Below are 12,486 nucleotides of genomic sequence, written 5' to 3' on the forward strand. Positions count from 1 at the left end.
GATGAGGATTATGACAGAAAGGTTAGGTGATTTGCTACATATATATATATATATATATATATATATATATATATATATATATATATATATATATATATATATATATATATATATATATATATATATATATATATATATACCTATATAGCTACCTAATGAGAGTTGGGCCTGAAATGATGATGACTTGCTAAATTCCTGTGTGGTGTCATAGGCTCTTGCCTCTACAATATACCATTATCCTAAGGATTTTAACTATTTCTAGTCTCACTTAAAAGTATCTTGCAATTTCTTAGACATATTTTTATTCAATTGGGTAGAGAACAAGAATTTCAAAGCAACCTAGATTCAGTTCTTTTTGACTGAATGAACACATTAAATGCCTACTATTAAATATACTTCTGGGCACTAAGAAATCAACGATTTTTTTTAAACATTTACTCTTTTCAAAGAGTGTATAGTCTACTAGGAATAGGGATACAACATGCAAATAGACAAAAAATGATATTAGGTAGAGCATGACAGGAACCAAGCAGATTTAAGAAAAACATTTAACAAAAGACCTTCTTTGGGAAAAAAAAAATGATATAAACTCAATGATAATACAATTAGTTGGTTTTTGAACTGATTGACTGACAAGATTCAAAGAGTAGTCATTAAGTGCTAAATGTCAATTTGGAAAAAGTTCTCCTTTGGAGTTCTCCAGGCATCCATCTGGGCTTGGCCCTGTGATACTGGGCATTTTTCTCAGTGATAAAAGTATAAATGAAATGTTTGTCAAATTGTCAAATGACACAGCTAAGAGGGAAAAGCTCCCATACTGAAATATAGAATAAGTTTCAGAAAGATCTAACAGGCTAGTATGTTGGGCTGAATTTGATAAGCTGAAATTCCATAATGTCTGGTACATAGAAGGAACTTAATAAATGCTTATTGAATCAAATGAGTTGTTGATATCTTATTTTGTAATTAGGCAAGGTTCCTTTTTTAACAGGAGACATGTTTTGTATCAGAACAATAGCAAATAAAAGAAAAATAAATAAAAATTTATATAATGTTTTAAGATTTGCAAAGCACATTACAAATATGCCATTTTATCATTACAACAACCCTGGAAGATTATAGGTGCTATTCTTACAGATAAGGAAACCGAGACAGACTAAATGACTTGGCCAGGTTACACAGCTAATTATCTGAGGCCAGGTTTCAGCTCATATTGACTTCAGATCCAAAACCACTGTGCTATTTAGCTATCTAGCTAAAACAATGTAAACTGTTCAGATGCTAAGAAGCTTCTAAAAAATTTTAGTTATAACTCCAAAGTTTGTCAGTCTTTTACCATGTTTCCTAAGGCAAAACAGGAGCATTGTATGAATTTTGTAGAGCTGCCCAACTTGCAATGTCAAGAATTTTGATTGTTCCTTTACAATGGATTTCTGGGAGAGGAAAGGAGAAACTGGTTTATCAACTATAATTCTGACATTATATTGTTCTGCCATTTTATAAGCCATCCAAGTATACAAAATGGAAAATGAGATTAAATGCACTTTGCTTTGGTTTGGCTGGAAAACAAAGACTGAATACCCAAGTCCCTGTATATAGGTCGTTAAGCATAAACTAGACCCAAATCTCCACAGTAAAATAGAACTGAGAAGGCAGTTTCTCAGATGTTCAATGAAAGGTAGTTTGGGGGATGAATTATTAAGAGAGTAACATCAGTTCTCTTTGAGAGAAAGAGAGAGAGAGAGAAGTAGTTTTTGAGGAGGAGAGAGTCAGAGGGGAGAGGGAGAAGCAGTATAATATAATCATTGGAGAGCTGATCTCTAAATTAAAAAGACATATATGCAAATCTTGCCTTTGACATACTGGTTGTGTGAGCCTGGACAAATCATTTTGCCTCTTTGTGCTCTGGGCAATTCTAGCTGCAGAGAAGGTACCAACTTCTACAGTAGAAAGAGCTTCCTTACCTTTCTTATCTTGAAATCACAGGTCTAGCTCCTCTTTCTATTCTTACATAGTCCAAACATGGTTTAATTCCCTATATTCAATCTTTGGTCTGGTTTATTCAACGCAACTTAACTTCATTCCACTAGATATAGGGTTCCCTAAAAAGGACCACCACCATACTGCTATGACTAAAACTTCTCTCTCAGATTCCTAGGGGTGACAATGACATGGTGTCTCCTAAGCTCCTACCATTGTACTTCTGATTTATACACAATCAGTAGTCACGATACCATTGACTCCTATTTAAAAATAAATTTTTATAAATATATTTTGTTCTTAGATTGCCTAGATTTCACTATGTATCTCATCCTTCTTTCCACAGAATTGTTCTTTATAATAAAAAAAATTTTTTTAAAGAAAAAAGAGGAAGAAGAAAAAAATGAGCAAAACAATCAATAGACCTAATTTTACTTATGTTCTCCACCAGGGGAACCCATATCTCTACAAAGAATTAGGGAGAGGTGTTTTGGGGACCAAGATTACTCTTTGTAATTTTGTAATATTCATCTTATATTATCTTGTAGTTGGTTTTTTCCCCATTAACATTGGTGTTGTCATTATGGTTATATTCCTATTTTTTTTTGGCTCTATTTACTTTACTTTGCTATTATTTCGTGTAGATCTTTGCATGTTTCTCTTCATTGATTATGTTTGTCACATTATAGTATTATTCCTTTTTAATCATCTACTATAATTTGTTTAGTCTCTCTCCACTATATAACTACTTACTTTGTTTCCAGTTCTTTGTTATGATAAAAAGTACTGCAGTATATTTATGTATCTAGAATGTTTCTTTTTTTTCAGTGACTTGGATATATGTCAAGCAACAGAATCTGTCAAAGGATATGAACATTTTTAGGCAATTTATTTGTATAATTCCAAATTGCTTTCTGGAATAATTGTATTATTTCACAGTCCCATTAATAAACCATTAATGTCCCTCTCTTTTCATAATCTTTCTAACATTGAATATTTCCATTTTTGTCATCTTTGCTAATTTACTGATGCCGTTGATTCAAATATGAAATGATTACTTAATAAGATAAAACAAGAATAATAATAACAATTATTCAATATAAAGCAAATGAAGGAATGATCAAAACCTGCTTTCATCTTAAATCTTTTCCTTTTCCACTCCTTTTGTCTTCTGACTGACTATATCTTTTCAGTCTTCTTTGTGGGATCTTTCACCTGATCTTGAATGTCCTCCTCACCTAAGTCCTGAATTCTCTTTTCCCTCTATGCTACTTCACCTAATGAGCTCATCAGCTCCCATAGATTCAATTATTGCCTCTATGCAAATGATTCTCAAATCTAATTATCCAGCCTTAATATCTATGCTGACCTCTATCTCATTTCCAACTGCCCATTAGAAATCTCAAACTGGATGCCCTGTAGACATCTCCAACTCATTTCCAAAAGTGAACTCATTAGCTTTCCTCCCCTTCCACCATCCTTTTCTCTTCCTGATTTCTATATTACTATCAAGAGTACCACCATCCTACTAGTCACCTAGGCTTCTTTTTTGTCCCTTTCAACAGCCAAGCTCTTCTACATGAAAGGGATAAAATTTTATGCCTATAAATGCAGCATGTCATAATGGATAAGTTTGAATATAGGATGACCTGGTTTCAAATACTATCTCTGACTAACAAGATATGTGACTCTTGCCCTATTGTTTCATGTTCTATAGCTCGAAGGAAAATGCTGAGTAAACACAATAGGACAATACAATTCTTTAAAGCACTTATAGTTCTTCTTTATGCTTTGTAACTTAATTTGACCTCAGTCCCTATTGTATGACACAGACTTTTAAACATATGCTTAGAAGGCAAAATATTCTGAGTAATTAATAAAATAGGGAGAGTGAGGTGAGTCAGAATTTCCAATCTCTACTCAACAGAAACATGTTTGTCATAAATGGATTATTTACAATGAAGTGAACAAGTAAGAGCAAGACAGCTCTGTGGGGAGGGGGGCTGAAATAAGAGAAAGAACAAGTGATTTCGGTCAATGATAAATTCAACTCAACTTTTATTAAACATTTACTGTGTGCAAAGCTTTATGGAAGTTTCTGTAGTAACAGATAAAAATTAAACAAAAAAAATGTAAAATTAGCATCTATGTTAAGCTGCTTGACAATTTATCATATAAGTCTTTTCTCTCTCCACTTCTCCCTAATCTGAAGTCCTAAATATTGCTGCATTTTAATAAAATTTCAAAGAGAATAAATCATTGCCCATATTTCCCAGTAAGAAATAGGAAGGAGGGGAATATTTGGAAAAGAGCTTTTCATTATCTAATTGATGACTAATCAGAATCTGCTCTCCATTTGAGGGAAATGCTTTCTGTATTGAGAAACAATTCAAATCATCACACCTTCTATAGGCCTATTTTTTAAGCTATTTTTATAGCTCACAGTTGCAATTACAGCTTCAATAAGGACATTTCCTAAGAATTAATGACTACTGGATATGGATGTCTAAACCATCAGGTTCAACAAGACCAAGGATTCTTTACCTATTTTGTATTATGGAAATCTTTGGTAATATGGAAAATACATGGTTTCCTTCTCAGAATAATGTTTTAAATGCATAAAATAAAATGTAAATAATTACACATAAAACTAACTATATCAAAAAACTATTTTAAAAATTTAATTCTTAGTTACAACTCCCAAGTTAAGAACCTCTGCTTTTAAACATACACTAAACCCTAGGAGTTTTCCTTTGATAGATACTTGATATTGCAATTTATTCATTTTATTTGAAATTAACATCAATATACCATTTTTAATTCATATACAATTCAGCACAAGGGTACACAATCCATATGGTTTCTGAGATTCAGGGCATTTATACTTCAACAATTGTCAATCAATAAAAGTTAGATCTTATTATATCATCCCAAGCTTGGAGTCAGAGTTCAAACTTGAGTTCAAATCTGGTCTCAAATATTTATTAACTCTGGGTAATACACTGGGTAAGTACCTCAGTTTCTTCATCTATAAAATAGAAATAATATTAGCAACTATCTACTGGGGTGGTTGTGAGGATATTTGTGAAGCATTTAGCATAGCATATAGCATATAGCAGAGACCTTCTAAATATTGGTTATTATTACTAAAAACTAATTGAGAAAATGTTAACAATGCAGATTAAATTTTAAAGTATGTCATGCATATATTTTTGTTTATTGTTGGGGAGAGCCATTTCTTAAACATTGCACAATATATATATTTCCCACCAAAATGGAACTGTAGTCTAATTGGGCTATTTCATATTTTCCTTTAATTTCCAAATAAGCTCCACCTCACCAATCAAAAAGTGATTCTCAAGAACACATTATCTAATTGACTTCTATTTTTATCCTGGCATTAACTTCTGTTCAGGGTGGGTTCCTGAGCTAATGCACAGTAATGCTCTCTACCTTTTCAGCCCATTTAATGACAATTGGGAAAATGATGCTTCAGGGTTATCTGATGGTGGGCCTCTATAGGTCACATAGGAACAATGAAGGCAGATTTGGAGAACCACATGAAACCTAATGAGCTTGCTCAGTGGGTAGCTGGCTTCCATTTGCCAAGTTCCTTCCTGTGTCACTAGTCTTACACTGTTACTTGGTGCTGGAGCACCTGTCACCCTGTGATTTCACTCTGAAGGGAGCAGAGGCTCAGGGAATGATCCATGTGTTTGAAGTCATCTGCCCTCCCACACTTGAGTTAAGGCAGGCGGCCCCACTATCCGAAGGCCAGAGATGATTGACAGAAAAGTCAAAGTCCCCAAGTTTCCAAAGTCGTTTTAAATTTCAGGGAAATAGCTTAGAGCTGTTAAGGAAATGCAGGATGGCCAGACACCTGATGTGCAGCTGATCAGGCTTTCAAGAGCGTCATTGTGATGTGTCATCTAAGGAACAGTTCTGAAATAGCTAGACTCCCTGGAACCAGAGGGTCAGGTCCTAGCAAAATTAGTGCAGTTTTTCATCAGCATAAAGACTATAATCTTCTCAGCTCCTTGTAAAGCTTTACATTCAAAGACCCTGTGGCTTGAGAACAATTAATCTTGTAGCAGATTTCTGAACTTAGACTTTCCTAATAATGTGTGCTGGCAATAGCTAGCCTTTATATAAGGTGCTGAGGTTTGCACTATCATCTCAATCTATAATATGCATGAGGCAGTCAGGAAGATGAGAATTCAAATCTCTCCTCTGGCCCTAACTGTGTGACTATGGACAACTCATTTACTTCTCTGAGGATCAGTTTCCTTACCTGTAAAATGGTGATAATAGAACCTATAATTCCAACTTCACTAGGTTGTTCTATGACTCCAATGAGACCATGAATGGAAAATCTTAAGGTGCTCTTAAGTTGTGATCCTGTATCAGCATCATCACTGAGAGGAAAAATTCTTCCCCATAATCCACCAACACCAACTTTATAAAATTAGGATTTCTGGGACTGTTTCAGAGATTTTTGGGGAAAAGATACCAAAAGAGGAATATATCAGGTTGAAGTAGCAAAATCATAGGTAGAAGCTCCTGAATGGCACAGTGGAGAGAATTTGGGGTTTAAAATCAGGAAGATTTGAGTTTAAATCCTGCCTCAAAGACTTATTAGCTGTGTGCCTCTAGGCAAGCCATTTGACTTCTTTCAGACTCAATTTCTCCTACTGTAAAAGCAGCTAGATGGCATAGTGGACAGAATTTTGAATTTGACTACTACCTCAAACACTTACCAGCTCGAATTTAGGAGGAGGAGGAGGAAGAGGAGAAGAAAGAGAAAGAAGAGAAAGAGGAGGAGGAGGAGGAAGAGGAGAAGGAGGAGAAGGAGAAGGGGAAGGAGAAGGAGAAGGAGAAGGAGAAAGAGGAAGGGAAGGAAGGAAGGAAGGAAGGAAGGAAGGAAGGAAGGAAGGAAGGAAGGAAGGAAGGAAGGAAGGAAGGAAGGAAGGAAGGAAGGAAGGAAGGAAGGAAGGAAGGAAGGAAGGAAGGAAGGAAGGGAAGGAGGGAGGGAAGGAGGGAGGGAGGGAGAGAGAGAAGGAGGAAGGAAGGAGGAAGGAAGGAAGGGAGGAAGGAAGGAAGGAAGGAAGGAAGGAAGGAAGGAAGGAAGGAAGGAAGGAAGGAAGGAAGGAAGGAAGGAAGGAAGGAAGGAAGGAAGGAAGGAAGGAAGGAAGGAAGGAAGAAAGGAAGGAAGGAAGGAAAGGAAGGGGGAAGGAGGGAAGGAAGGAGGGAGGGAAGGAGGGAGGGAAGGAGGGAGGAAGGGAGAGAGAGAAGAAGGAAGGAAGGAGGAAGGAAGGAAGGAAGGAAGGAAGGAAGGAAGGAAGGAAGGAAGGAAGGAAGGAAGGAAGGAAGGAAGGAAGTTATGGCTTCCGTGGGATCCCAAAGTGAAGGACAAAACAATAATGTTCATTTTAAAGTAATTTCTGCACTGGTGATGCAGAGAAAACTTGGGTTCCTCTAAGTTGCATATTACAGGACATGGAACATCAGTAACTAAATGCTCTTGATTGAGTCCAAGACAGAGCCATCTTACATTGAATTTGCTATATAGAGAAGACAAATTTAAGTCTAGGATATACCACTTAGAAGTTGTCATAAATAAGAGGTATCATGATATAAGAGTAGCAAATAAGTTCACTATACATATAAACAAATATGTCATTTTGCCAAAGTAGGAACAATATTTTTGGATCATTTACTCTGATCCCTAATTTTATGAATAAGAAAAGTATAGAGAGGTGATATATATCACTTAATGTCATATAGGCAGGAAGTGATAGAGGTGAATTTTGAACACAGATCCTCTGACTTTAAATCTTAAAAATTTGAGGAGAGAGTCTTTATTTCTAGTAAACATTCTTCTACACTTCTGTGATACACCTATCATATAATATTTCATATTAGTACTCTTCTAGTTTATGACTTGTTTTCTTATGTAGAGTAAGCTCTATGAGAACAGGGCCTATATCTTACATTAGCTTTATGTCTATTACACCACTCAGTGAACAATAGGTATTTATTAAATATAAGTTGAATGAATGAATGATAAGAATTTTTTCTTGCTGAGAAATTAGGAAAAGATAGTCATCAAGATGACAGAACAACAAAAGGCTTCAAAACACAATTTCCAATCTTATCCCCCTTGAAACAGCAAAGATCATTTCAAATAAAATAACAAATAAAAGACAAGAAAAAAAGTTCTTACAACTCATAGGATAATACCTTCACACACACACACACACACACACACACACACACACACACACACACACACACACATAAAGCCATATTACTAAATTTACTCTAACAAACTTCACCATATGTATACCTCACATCATAAGACCCCACACCACACAGGTCCCACATGACTGCTCTGCAATTTCTTCTTAAGATCTCCTCCCAAAAGTGACATATCCTTTCAGATCTGCACATTCCTCATCAAAAAAAGGGATCTTGAATTTGAATAATATTAGCAGGTTAGATATGAGTGCAGATGTAAGGTAGAAGCCCCAAAATATATTCAATATCAATTATATGTCAGGCTCAAAGGATCATAGATATAGATCTGAAAGGGACTTTAAAGGTTAATGAATCTAACCTGCTCATTTAACAAATGAGAAAACTATGGCCTAGCAGGGTTTAGTAGCTAGTCTAAATTGACAAAAATAGTAAATGGTAGAGTTGGGATCAAAACCCATATTCTCCCATTCCTGATCCTTCTCACTATATCATGCTACTTTCCACTTAACAGGGCAAAGACTTCTGGCAGAAAGGCCAAATGAACAATTGGCTGTAAGTCCACTCCTGTTTCTGTATCCCAAAAAAGCTGGAAGGGCACTATATAAATTAAAGAAAAAATAAAATGATTAAAGGATGAGACCTTACAAAATGAGAAAAAGAAATAGCTGAGATCAGATCTTTTCTATCATTTAAAATAGAAATAAATGCAAATAATAACACAAAAGAACAAGTTCATTACAAGAAAACCAGCAGACTCTGATAACAAAATACATGGAAAAAAAAATCAGAAAGATAGCAAATATAATAAATATTGTCTGAAGTAAAAGAAATAGACCCATAAAAGACATGAGAAAAGGGAAAGTATTGAATCACAGTGAAATCATTCAAAATGATAACTAAACAATTTATAAGAATGTATAGAATGTTTCAGATGTGCAATAAAAATTGAAGCAAAAATTAATAATGTAATTATAGCTCACAAAGAAAAAAAATAAAAAGACAAAAAAATATGAACATTAGAATCAAAATTGCTTTCCTGACTGGTGACTTCATAGGTTGAAAAAGGACAAAAGATAGAGAGAAAAAGAAAGAAAAAAATACAATTAAAATAATTTTGAGGGATTTGGGATTGAATAGGCTAATTGGTGGGATAGGATATGGATTTTTTTAAAGGAAACCAGACATCAAAACAATATACAAAAATCATTTCAGAGATCACATGCTGATTTTAAAAGAAGTAAAAAAGAATGAGAAGTCAATGAAGGAAAATACAAACTAAAATTATAATTTTCTATGAATGTTTTAAACTCTAAGTGAAAGAAAATAATAGAATGGATAATAAAACTCAATAATTTGCAGCACATAGGAAATATATATAAAACATAAAGAAATATACAGTTTATAAATGAGGAGCCAGTCCAAATGTATCAAATAATCTTTTTTAAGCAGGGATTACAATCATAATTTCAGATAAGGTCACAATAAAAATTAGTTATGTTAACAGAGGTAAACATTGAAACTACTTTATGTTTAAGAGTATTATAAACAATTAAAGCATTACTTTAAATGTATGTCAAATTGCAAATAGAAACTAATAGCAAGGCAATTGTTATAGGAGACTTTAATATTTATCTTTCAGAACTAAAAAATTCTTATAAAGTAATCAAGAAGGAAAATATAGAGTCAAGTAGACTGCTGTAAAATTAGCATTTGAAATACCTTTGGTAATTATTGAATAGGAATAATAAGGAATTACTTATTTCTCAGGTGTATCAGTACCTTCACAAAAATTTATAATGTTCTAAAGCATAAAGAAATCATAAAGAACACTTTTTGAAATAAATAATGTGTATGTTTATAAATAATAATTCTACAAAGTAATAACTAACATCGGAAACATTAGTAAAAGATATAGATCTATGGAAATTAATAAAAAAGATGAATTCCCAAATAATAAATGGGTCAAAGAAATTATCACAAAAGTAATAAATAATTTCTTTAAATAGATTTATAACAGTGAGACAATCTTTCAAAGGTCATGAGAGGCTGCTAAACACTCCTGAAAGGGAAATATGTGGCTTTTAAAATATATTCACAAAAAAGGAAGTTAATAAATTGAGTTGCAATTAGAAAAAAATGAAAACAAGAACAAAAAAAAGAAATTTGGAATATCAAAGGAGATTTGGATCAAATCAAGAGAAAATTTATTAGATAATTTTAAAAATGCAAAGATGTGTCCTTTTAAAAGTCTAAGAAATCAATCAATTCAATTTGAACAACAGAAAAGATAGATACCCAAAAAATCAAATTGTCAAAATTTCATTAAGGAAAAGGTGACTTTTTAATATTTTCAAACTTTCTTCATATTCATAAATACAGAAAATATTATAACTTTGTGAGCAAGCCAAATCAATTATTTTATGCTCCTAAGTGATAAATAATTTTGTCTATAAAAAATCCTAAAAATTTTAGTATTATTTATGTTTTCAAGCATTTCAACTATCAAAAAATCAATACTTAAGAAAATCAGATTATAGAAACTAAACATCTCACCATATAAACATATTAACACTATTCCAGAGAAATCATGAGCTGCTTTTCTATTCTAGAGTCTCTGATTATCTTCATTTTATTATGTATACCTATTGGACAAATATTCCCTCTATAATTTAACTATATAGGCCCATATTCTATCTTAATATATTCTAAGAAATGGAAGCAATCTCTATCCTTCCAAGCCTTTCAAATAGTTAATCACTAACTCTTTGTTGTTCATTTATTTCAATAGTATCTGATTCTTTGTGATGCCATTTTGGGTTGGTTTGTTGTTTTTTTTTTTTTTTTTTTTGACAAAAATATTAAAGTGGTTTACCATTGTGGTCTGGCTCATTTTACAGATAAGGACCTAGGGCAAACAAGGTTAATTGATTTGACCAGGGTCACATAATTGGTCAGTGACTGAAGTCAAATCTGAACTCAGAAAAATGAGTCTTCCTAATTCCAAACCCAATGCTCTATCCACTGCAGCAACACAGTTAATGATGGAAGAAAATGTTGAGTTTGAGTTTCAAGTAACAAAAAGAGTAATTTAACTATCCTTAAGTCATTCAAAACTCACAAGTAAATTCATAAAGTAATACATTCACATTAAATAATTCTCAAGTCTTCTTTGAATAGTTTGTATTTAGTGTCCCTTGATAATCTCAAACTAAATTAAGTAATTAGTACAACTTCCCAGAAGTGGTGATTTACACATTGAAACTTAAGTACTTAGACTTGTTGACTCATCAAACTCAATATCCAGATAAGGAAAGATAACAAAGTTCATCCATTCATGGTTAGTAAGTATAATTAATACTCAAAGCCAGGTCATCTGTTTCCAATTTCACTTGGGGAAATGGTAACAGTATTGAATATTGAAACATCACACTACCAAAAAAAAAAAAAATCCCTCATGTTTTGTTTCCAGCTTTTCTAATTAAAAATACTTGTTTAATGATTCCAGGGCAATATGTCTCATTGAATCACTGTACAAAAACAAAGATCTAGCCCATTGTGGAAAAAGCTAAAAACAGGAAGTCTTATCCCTCTTACCCACAGAAGTGGCTGCATGTCAACATTGTTTAAAAAAAATTAATTTTCCAGAGTAGTTGAGCATCCTAAGGAACTTAAGTTCTTTATAAGAAGACTTTTGATCATATAGAGCTGAGTATATTGCATCTGGTTTCAATTTATTTTTTTAATTTAATTACTTGAATTAGCTATATATCTTTGATAGTGATAGATTTTTTTAAAAAATAAGTTTTGGAGCACAGAAAGAATTAAGCAAAGAAACTGTTGACTCTTCATTTATTTATTCAATACATATTTATTGAATACCTACTATGTGCAAGACATTAGTAGTTAAGTACTACTAGATAGATAATAAAACAAATAAAGCAATCTTGCTCTCAGGAAGTTTATATTTTACTAGGGAATATGGTGTATACACATGCATATACAAGATAGTATGTGAGAGTTAAATATAAAAATACAAATTAAGTGTTAATTAGGCATAGACCACTGCATTATTAAGACTGAAATAGTGAAATAGCTCATGGATTTTTTAATCAAGTAGGAATGATAAACAATATACAACCCTCTCCTCCCCCCAAAAAAGTTTAATAAAAGTTAGAATTACAAAATATATAGGAATCAAAAAAATTATGCCATTTAAGAGGGAAATGATCATTTATTGAAATGGGGATC

The sequence above is a fragment of the Sminthopsis crassicaudata genome, chromosome 4, assembly GCF_048593235.1.
Source record: "Sminthopsis crassicaudata isolate SCR6 chromosome 4, ASM4859323v1, whole genome shotgun sequence".
NCBI classification, from domain to species: Eukaryota; Metazoa; Chordata; class Mammalia; order Dasyuromorphia; family Dasyuridae; genus Sminthopsis; species Sminthopsis crassicaudata.